This window comes from Echinops telfairi, unplaced genomic scaffold (genome assembly GCF_000313985.2).
Source record: "Echinops telfairi isolate 266 unplaced genomic scaffold, ASM31398v2 ScPeMD7_3533;HRSCAF=4204_0, whole genome shotgun sequence".
Taxonomy (NCBI): domain Eukaryota; kingdom Metazoa; phylum Chordata; class Mammalia; order Afrosoricida; family Tenrecidae; genus Echinops; species Echinops telfairi.
Window position 1 is genome coordinate 14,508,837 of NW_022107431.1, and position 9,589 is coordinate 14,518,425.

The 9,589-nt window shown below is 41.3% G+C and overlaps 1 pseudogene; it reads left to right on the top strand.

The window, feature by feature from the left end:
- The first annotated feature begins 1,095 nt into the window (after positions 1–1,095).
- Positions 1,096–9,589, top strand: part of LOC101648455 — a 19,343-nt pseudogene continuing 10,849 nt past the window's right edge.

A 9,589-nucleotide genomic window follows, 5' to 3' on the forward strand; every position in this document is an offset into this window, starting at 1 on the left:
TCTTGACTGCTGCTTCCATGAACATTGAATATGGATCCAAGTAAGATGAAATTCTTGACAAATTCAAACTTTTCTCCATTTACCATGATGCTACCTATTGGTCTAGTTGTGATGATAGGATTTTTGTCTTCTTCACATTGAGTCATAATCCATACTGAAGGCTACCTCCTTGATCTTCATCAACAAGTGCTTCAATTCGTCCTCACTTTCAGCAAGCAAGGTGGTTTCGTCTGCATATTGCAGGTTGTTAAAAGGTCAAATAAGCCAGCTTCTCTGATGATTTGCTCAATTGAACAAGTATGGTGAGAAGATAGAACCCTGGTGCACACCTTTCTTCATTTGAAACCATGCAGTACTCCCTAGTTCTGTCCACACAACTGCCTCTTGATCCACATACACGTTCCTTATGAGTGCAATGAAGTGTTCTGGGATTCCTACTTTTCTCGAGGCTATCCACAGCTTAGTATGGCCGACACAGTCAAATGTCTTTGGTTAGACAAGGAAACACAAGTACACAGCTTTCTGGTATCCTTTGCTTTGAGCCAAGAGCCATCTGATATCAGTAATGATATCCCTTGTTCCAAGTTCTCTTCTGAATCTGGCCCGCAACTCTGCTCACTCCCTGTCAATGTATTATTTTAGAAAGTAGGAATGAAATCTTAAAGAGACACACTGCTTACAGTATTTTGTTAAATCTACTGATTTAACACTTGATTGGAGGTTAGTGACACCCCAGTTTCAGGCATAGAACTATTGTAATGTTCAGGAAGACTTTTCCATTTAGGCCCAATGGTGAGTTATTTTACCTCCTTTGTTTGCATGTGAATGTGGAAAATATATATGTTATCTCCAAGACTGGTCATTTTTGTGGGTCATATATCCAACCCCCTAGTAAAATGCCACCATACATATCTGTCCCTTCTCTTTGGGATGAGATAAAAGCACAGGAGCAGGGATTTCAGCATGTTCTGATCTCCAGTGAATTATGCAAAAAGGGTGTGAGCATTGCAGATGGAGAAAGGCAGTATATATGAAGACAATAGACTAAAGAGGTGTACTAGGCTGTCATCAGTGCGTCCAAGTGCCTGCAGGGACATGGCTGAGGACAAGCAAAGATCAGTCCTTAAGGAGGAAACTAGCTCTCACAAACCAGGCTCTGCTAAGGTGCGTCCAGAGGAGGTAGCAGACGCCTGGAAACCACTGGACACCATTCTGTCCAGGGATACATTAGAAGATCCTGTAAGACGTAGGAAAACTATAGAACAAAATTCAATTTTTAAAACAAATAAGATGATACTGTTAGAGACTAGAAGAACTCTTTGACTATTGTCTCAAAATAATCTTTGAAATTGAAGTTGAAGCTATTTTTGTAGCACGCCTTTCAGTCTAATAATAGGTTTGATTATAAAATAAACACATTTCAATGTTGAGTAATTGGATCCTTTAAATAATTAACTATATGAGATTAAATGATCCATATTGACCCAAAACAAAGAAGAGATGACAAGGAAAGGAAGGGAAGCTAGATCAATGGAAACAGAAAAGAAACAAAAAAGAACAGAAATTATAAATATATTGATATATTGTAAAAATTGTAATCAAGGGAAACTTGTATAAAAGTTGGAAAGGGGTCATCTAATTTTCAGAGTCAATTTTCACATTAAACACAATAAATATTTTTTTAAAAGAAGCAGTCCTATGGGTGAAGAATGTCTACACCTGGCCCAAACCCTATGTGCGATTTTTTTCAGCGGCACCATAAAACAACCAAAAAAACCCCACCTTATTGCTAGCTGATTCCAGCTCATAGACTCCCTAAAGGACAGAGTTCTACTCTATCTGTGATTTTCTAAGCAGAACACTTCATCTCTCTCCCATAGAGCACCTGGTGGTTTTAAACTGCTGACCTTGTGGTTAGCAGCCCAGCTTATAACCCACTAAACTCCCAGGGTTCTCCAGTTCAACCCCGTTGTTGTTCAGTGCTTTCCTATTGGTTCTTGCCCACAGAGACCCTGGGGACAACGGAATGAACCACTGCCTGGTCCTTTGCCATCCTCACAATGGTTCTTAAGTCTGAGCGCATCAATGCAGCCCCTGTGGCAATCTATCTTGTTGAGGGACTTCCTTTTTTCATTGCCCTACGACTTTACCAAGCCTGGTGTATTTCTCCATTGATTGGGCTCTCCTGACAACACGTCCAAAGTATGTGCGATGAAGCCTCTCCATCCTCACTGCTAAGTATTCTGGCTGCACTTCTTTCATGACATGATTCTGTTGTTCTGGCAGTTCGTGGAATAGGCAAGCACCATTACACAGACACTCTCGGACAGACCTCATGGGGAAGCTGTCCTCTCCACACCAGACTTGAGGCATAGCCAGTGCTCTAGATCGCTGAAGGTAATTTCAAGCAAAGACTGGAGGTGAGTGTCCCCATCCCAGGGGGATTGTGCTTTGACCCATACTTGCTTTCCTGGTTCCAGGTCCTGCACTCTGAGGCCTATGTATTGTGGTGTAGTGGGCCACGTGGAACTGCTAACCTCAAAGTCAGCTGTTCAAATCCATCGCTAACTCAGCAAGATAAAGATGAGGCTGTCGGTTCTTGCCTTGAAGCTCAAAAGGGCAGTTGTACTCTGCCCCCATAGGTTTGCTGGGAATTGGAACAGACTTAGATTTGCTTTTTGTTTTTTGGGTCAGCTGTCAGCCTGCTCTAGGGATCTCTGCTAAGACTTTTTTCAAGGGGTTAGAGGTGGAGGGTGGGGAAGAGCGGATTTGAAATTGTTTATCTCTACAGTGACTTAGTATTCAGTACTCCTCAAAGCTTAATCTTCACCTTCAACCTCCACCCTCAACCTCTACTCTCAGTCTGCACCCTCTGCTTCCACCCTGCACCTAGATCCATAAATTGCAGAAGGCTTTTGTTTATAGTGGAGCTGTGGTGGTGGAGTGGGTTAAGTGTAGGTCTGCTAATCACAAGGTCAGCAGTTTGAAAGCCCCAACCACGCCACAGGAGGAAGATGAAGCTTTCAACTCTTGTAAAGAATTGCAGTCTTGGAAACTCACAGGGACAGTTCTGCCCTGTTCCATAAGAGAACTGCGATTCAGAATTGATCCGGCAGTGAGTTTTGATGTGGGTTTGCTTGTGGGTGAATCGTGAGGACATAAGCCAATTCCCCAACATCACGTTAACTCACCCCCAGCACCATTCCTTGGAGAAATGGAATCAAGGACCGTCTGTGCTTATCCTGTCTCCGTACGTGGTTAAAGCCTTGACTGTTGCTTTCATTTGTGCTTGTTGTACTAATCTTATTGTCTTAATCAAATACTTCAACACCTGGCCGCTCAGCTGTTTCAGCTCAACTCAGATTTTAACTACCGATTGATGATTCATTCATTTTGCTGGCTGGGTCATTGCAGGGGAACTAGACAGGGCAACAGGCATCCCCACAACTTGATTCCCCATTCAGTAAACCTTTGATGCACTTGAAAAGGATAAACCTTTTACTTCCACAATTAGAACTATGGTTTCCAATCAACAGAAATGTTAGTGTATTGACTTCAGCCAAACTAACTACATACACACTAGCATTTCCTAAAATATACTTAAATAGAAAAAATATCAAAGGCCTAAATATTGGGATAATTGCCTTAAAACAAAGAAGTACATTTAAACCAACAGAATTTTGAGTGTGACCACCATAACCGTAGTATGAAGTGGGTATTTATGGAGCACGAAACTGGCTCAGGATCTAGCGTTTGGAGTTGACCTGACATTCCCTGGATCGCCGGGCCTTGAGTTTCATGTTGCATGCACAGTCTACATGCCCACTTTCTTTTAATCTGATGAGTAAAACCTGATGGGCAGAAAACCCGTAAATAAAGAGCGACTAAACGTGTGTAATGGGGCTGGGTTGGGGGAGGGTGTCGATATTGATTCTTAGTGAGAAGCTTCTAGCTGAACAGTTCCAAGAAGTACTGAGGTCTTGAAACAATGGCATCTTCAAGACCATCTTACATCCAGACAGGAACGACCAATCATTGGATGAGATTGTGGTGCTAAAGGGAAATAAAGCTGCCCGAGTCCTTGTTTATAAATCATACATGAAACATGGCGTGAGAGTTAGGAACCAGGTGGTCAATTTCCAGGCTTCTGGAGACATTTATTTAAATAATAAGATCAGTTTGGGAGCACCTGGAGCAGAGCTTGTTAGGGCCGGTGAATAGAGGTTTGTCACAAACAATTCCTGCAAAGCAGTTCTAATTTTTGTTTCTGTCTAAATAATTTACCTTGTAAATGGGATGGAGTTGGCAAGTGAAAAGCATGCCTTTTTATTTTATAAGGTGTAATGAAATGCTCGCAAACTAATTAAGGGAAAATAAAAGACAATTAACTTAAAATGAAATGAAGTATGGTCAAATTGGATAAAAAAAGCACCTTTGATGCACAACACTTTGCAAATGTAGAAAAGTCCATGGGGGGAAATGAACTGAGAAATATAGAGATGGGATTCCTTTGCTCTAAACTCTGTTGTTGAAACTAGGACGCTGGGGGATCATGCCATTCCCCGTGAAGAGTGGATGAAATGGGTCAGAGAGTTATCAGATGTAACGCTGCCTGCCAGGTTAGCTGCTGAAACAAGCAATCTGAGCTCGAGGCCCCCAGTTCTTTGCCTTGTCCATCATATTGTGCTATATGCATCTGAAGAGATTTACTTTTTAAACATCTGTAATGATCATGATCAGCTTAATAGTGTATTTTTCCAAAATTGAATATTCATTCCTCAATGAAATTATTCAAATTACATCATAAACACAATATGCCATTTTTTAAAACTCTCCCTATAGATTCTCATGAAGACTCCCCAGAACCTGGAAATGGCTTGTTCTGAGCTCATCATGAGTCAATGCTACTAAATCGCAACTAACCAAAGCGGCACCTGCTATTTCGGTGCCAGAAGGTGAAGAATGCGGAATCATTGGGGATTCTGTACGGGGGAACCCAAGAAGAAGCATGGAACATACCTTAAGCTACCATCTGTATTTCCGTTTAACTCAGAGATCCATTTGATTACATCAATATCCACAATTCCGATATCTATTTTATTTATTCCTGTACCCTGACCCTAAGTCCAACCTCACAGGATCCTAGCCTATCCCCCTTGGGCGATACCTTGCATGAGAATAGCGATCCAAAGGATGGAAAGTGTGGAGGCCATGATTTACTTGTCCTCATTTCCCCTGCCATTCTTGCCAGTTTATAGATGTTAAATAAACACATCTCGGGGAGGATGAATGGCTTGGTGAAATTCACATAATGGACGATGCAACAGGGAAAAATATTCTGTGTCTTCTCACTAGAACATTATGGCCCATTTCATCCCATTAATAGTTCACTTCATAGTTGTAAGCTATGGTCTTGGAGCTGAAGCAGCTGAAGAAGAAATTCCTTAACTGGAAGCAGGAGAGGTCTGGAGAACCGACTCAGTCCCATATTTTATCAATTCACAAGAGCCATCGAGAGCATTAAAAAATGGGGAGGGGGGAAGCAGCTATTCTTGTTTTCTGCTTTTTGTCTTGCACAAATGGTGGTCTATGTGGACTCACGGTGACCCTGTAGGACAGGGTAGAACTGCCCCTGTGGGTTTCTAACTCTTTACGGGTGTAAAACGTTCTGTTTTTCTCTTGTTGTTTCCAACTTCAGACCTTGAGGTCAGAAGCCCAACATGTAAACACTATGCCACCAGGGCTCTTACATATTTGCTTTAGAGAGAGAGAGAGAGAGAGAGAGAGATATTATATATATATATATATATAATTTGTGTGTCATGCAATTTTGTACATAATTTTAAAATACAAACTATCACAGTCAAAAAGAGAAAAGAGGATTAAATATAGTATTGTTCATTAAAATGTTACATTCTCTTTGCTACATATTTACTTTCAACTTTTGACTCTCCTAAGTGAGAAGTCCTAGTGGTATAATGGCTATGCGTTCACTGGACTGCTGGCAGTAAAGTCAGCCCTTTTTAACTACCAGCCACTCTATAGAAGAGAGAGGAGTCTGTGTACACCTGGAAGGACTTCCAGTCTCAGAAACCCACAGGGGCAGTTCTACCCTGTCTTATAGGGTTGCTATGAGTGTGTGCTTGCTGGTCCGTTTTACAAGATTACTGTGACATTTAAACCAACTTCTTATTTTTTCACTAATTAAGGCCTTTCTCCCTATTAATTGAAGCATCTCTACCCTTCGTCCATTGTCTGTGTTCCATCAGCTAAACTTTGTTCTGATTTGCCTTACAAAAGACATGGTCACAATCTGAGTATATTATTATTATTACTAGGTGCCACCGAATCAATTCCAGTTCATGGTGACCCATGTGACAGACAAGAATGACCCAAATGAATCTTGGGTGATTCTTAGGATACTTCCTCTTTTTAAACATCTGGTTTCATGTTTGTGTCAACCAGCTATTATTTTTAACATTTTAAAAATATGATGATTATAGCACATAGATTTTAAAATTATAGAAGAGTGTTTTATCACTTGATCTAGATTGGTTGCACAATGTTACCATTTCCACCCCATTTTCAATGTGAGTTATTGGAGATTATTTAGATACTGACCTAAATATGAGAAGTCCTTAAGAAATATCATTGAAAGTATCTCTTAAGTCTATAGTTAATTCTGCACAAAAAACACAAGCATAGGAGCACAAGACTGGACCGCAAGTCAGAAGACAAGATATTCAAATACAATCAGAGTCATCTCCAGCTAGCAATAGTACTATTAAACTTTATAGTTGAATAATATTCCATTATATGTATATATAATAATTGCTTATCCACTTACCTGTTGCTGAATACTTGGGATTTTCCATCTCTAGACACTGTGTGAATTTCCTTGAGTCTAATTTCATTATGTTGCATATAGGGCTATAGTTATTGCGACATCATCTGTTGAACACATTATTCTTTTCCATCCAATAGATTTAGCACTCTTATTGAAAATCAGTCTCTCAACGGATGCATGAGTTTACTTATTTCTGGGCTCCCAATTCAATTCCACTATCCTATATGCCTATTGTGGTACCGGAGGAACCCAGGTGGCTTCGTGGCTTATACATTGGGGTGCTAACTTCAGAGTGGAAAGCCCCAAACAACTAATTTCTTCTCATGAGAAAGAGGAGGCTGTCTGCTCAGAAGTCCACAGGTGTGTTTCCTCCTGTCCATTGGGATCGCTACAAGTCAGAATGGGCTCTATGGCAATGAACTTGCTTCTTGAGAATCATCCTGGTATCAGAACTATTTTGATTACTGTATCTTTGAAATACATTTTTTAAATCACTTTACTGGGGGCTCTTACAACTCTTGTTACAAACCGTACATCAATTGTATCTGACATAGTCATACATATATTCCTTCGTTCTTTTCTAGACACTTGCTTTCCACTGAGCCCTTGGGATCAGCTCCTCCTTTTTTCCCTCCCTCCCTGCTCCCCAATCTTCGTGGTCCCCTGATAGATTGTGGATGGTTGATTATTTTCAAATCTCATTCTGACTGCCATCTCCCTTTCCCTCTGGTTTCTGTTGTTCTTCCCCCTGGCTGGTGTGATTGGTGACCCCTCCCTCCCCACCTCTCCCCCCCTTCCCCCCACCCTTTTGGGATCTCTATTCCCGTTCCTGTTCCTGGGTTCCATGTGTTGTGAGTTTTATCTCTTGCCTACACCTATGTGCATGCTCCCGTCTAGTCTAGATTGGGAGGCAGCACTGAGGTCATGATAGCGGGGGGTGAGGAGGCCTCCAGGAAACAGAGGTATATTGCATGACCCATTACTGCTCTACTGCACCCTGATTGACTCACCACCTCCCTGTGACACTTCTGTGGGGGGATGCTCCATTGTCCATAGAAGGGCTTTGGGTCTCCACTCCAACCCCCCTCCATTCCCACCAATGTGTTTTCATTTGCTTGTTTACTTTTCGTTGTGAATCTTCTGATGCCCGTTGCCCAGTCTCAACACCTCACACTCGTACCGGCTGGTGTGCTTCTTCATGTGGGCTTGTTGCTTCACTGTTCTTACAAGGACAGTGTTATGGGAAAAACTCAAGTGTATGAGTGGTTTTCTCATTTCAAAAAAGGTGAAATGTTGATTGATGACAAACCTCATTCTGGACACCAACTTCCCAAATAGATGTAAATGTCAATTCATAGTGCTTTTGGAATTTGTTCCACCAGGTCAGACTGTTAATCAAGCTTTCTATTTAGAGATTTTGAAAAGATAACCTAGCAGTGTGTGACAAAAAGAGCCTGATTTATGGCAGACAGGGGACTGGTTTTGCCACCACGACCATGTACCTGCTCATGCAGCCATCTCAGTGCACCAGTTTTTGGTGAAAACATCATGCCTCTCTTGCCTCCCACACCCTACTACCTTACCTCATTCAGGTTGACTTCTTTTTGTTTCCACTAATGAAGAAGGACATGAAAACATGTCCTTCCACTAATGAAGAAGGACAGTTTAGCAAGGTGGAAGAGGTGAAGATATGAAGAAGGGAGGTGGTGTCAGACATCCAAACACATGCGTTTGAAAAATGTTTCCAAGAATGGAATTGTAGATTTGACAAATGTTTTAAGTGTAATGGAGAGTACTTTGAAGGTGCTAAGGTTGTGTTTGTAAAAACCAAAACCAAACAAAACAATTAAATACATAGCTTTGTAAAAAAAATCCATTTTTTCTTTTTTGGGATACCCCTTATATGTCAGAATAAACTTGATGGCACCTAATTTATTTAGAAACTAACTGGAACATTAGACATGATTGTGGTGTGAACATATATGTGAAGTAACAGCTATACTAATTGCCATCCAGTGGATTCTGACTCACGGATTTCCAATCCCATATCAATTAAAGCAGAGCTTTGCTTCTTAGGGTTCTGGATTTCTGTTTTTTCAGATGTAGATCCCCAAGGTTTCCTTTGGAGGCACCTCTGGGCGGACTTGAACTATCTGCCTTGTGCTTCAGTAGCTAAGAGAAGCATACATGTTTGTCTCACCTAGGAACTCAAAAGATATGACTGTTTTATAGTCTTAACCTACAAAGGTAACCTAGGCGGGCTAGTTCCCAGTGTCTGTTCAGATGCTGAGGAAGCCCTCACAGGAGGCAATCGCAGCAGCTAGAGGAGCACAGAACTGCCCAACCCATAACAACTACATCATGAACATGATGACGATTTTGGAAGACATTTTGTGAACACTTCAACACCCTTTAAAACACTTTCTTTTTAATGCTTCACTTCTAATTTATGTGAATCTGTGTTGCCTCATATTCTGACAGATTGGTTGCTCTTAAGTGACATCTTAATTCTCAAAGCCAACATCTAAGCGACATGGGGAAACCATTCAGATACATGTTTCTAGGGTTTAGACCTCCCCCTGTTGCAGCCAACAGGTCTTATGGTAAACGTTCAAGGTGGAGTTTCCGAGTTCATCAGAAATAAGGTGTTTCGAACTCCATCAATCCCCCAGGACTTGTGTCAATGAATAAGGACTGAGTGATGGATATTCAGGAATGTTTAATGGACACAAGTCCTGGGGG